The 1,089-nt window shown below is 37.0% G+C and overlaps 1 long non-coding RNA gene across 1 annotated transcript; it reads left to right on the top strand.

The window, feature by feature from the left end:
• Positions 1-397: 397 nt before the first annotated feature.
• Positions 398-816, top strand: LOC129423422 (uncharacterized). The gene is made up of 2 exons (XR_008637721.2): positions 398-436; positions 562-816. It is a non-coding gene; the product is annotated as an uncharacterized lncRNA (long non-coding RNA).
• The last annotated feature ends 273 nt before the right edge of the window (positions 817-1,089 follow it).

A 1,089-nucleotide genomic window follows, 5' to 3' on the forward strand; every position in this document is an offset into this window, starting at 1 on the left:
ACATAACAAATGAAGTTTATGAAATAATATATAAAAGTTTCATCGGATGCACATGCGTTATTGTTTAACTCATGTCACCTGTTGCCCTCTTGATTTGCTCCCTTATTTAATGCCCTTGTGCTTGCTGTCTTGTGGTGATTTGTTTAGTAACATTCCCGGTGTCTAGTCAAGTTATAGTTAGTCTTGTCATTCGGAAGTGAAGTATTTGTCAAGTTAATTGTTTGTTTTAGTCAAGTCTGTTTAGTTTTTTAGTTATCCTGTTCTATTGTGGGTTTTTGATTTCTGTTTTGATAATAAACCCCCTTTTGTGTTTATCAAAGTCTGCATCTGGGTTCGTTCCTGAAATATCCTGGCACCATCCATTCTGTCATTCATTCTGAACTCAGACATCTGTTGCAAGTTTGAACCATTTATTGAAATGGGAAGGCCGGATGAGGTAAGTGGTCAAAACGTTATATTTCCTTCCCTCTGCGGATCCTTTTTAAGACACAGTTCAATAAAAATGACAGTGTCATCTCTGCTGGCGCAGTGAAATCAATCACTAATGACAGAAACTATTAGGTGACAGCTGGTGACACACCATGACGTTTGTTTCCTGAGAGCAGAGCGGTGTGCAATTTCACCTCTACCAACAACAGATCTCCTTTAAATCGCCACCTCAAATATGATGAACAATATGCCAACGGTCTTAAGTGAAATGAATTGGCAACGCGAACGCTGACACTGTGTCTACACCGCAAGCTACAGACACAATGCAATACACAAGAACAATGTCTTGCTGTGTGCAAACTTTGAATAAAACTATTAAACAATTTGTCCCTATTTGTTAAGCATTTTCAATTTGTTCACAAACCATTCAACAATTCCTCATTGTAGCCAAACCACAGGCGGGAGATTAAGGGCAAACGTCTATTATAATTTATGGGGCGATTTCCCTGACAGAGTTTAGATTAATCCAGGACTAGACCAGGCTTTAGTTATATACTTATTTAAGTAGTTTTTACAAACAAACCTGAAGTTACAGATAAGTGAGTATTATTAAATTACAAATAAACTGAGGCCTGTATTCTTTATTTAAATTGGATTAAA

Source organism: Misgurnus anguillicaudatus, chromosome 9, assembly GCF_027580225.2.
Source record: "Misgurnus anguillicaudatus chromosome 9, ASM2758022v2, whole genome shotgun sequence".
Classification (NCBI taxonomy): domain Eukaryota; kingdom Metazoa; phylum Chordata; class Actinopteri; order Cypriniformes; family Cobitidae; genus Misgurnus; species Misgurnus anguillicaudatus.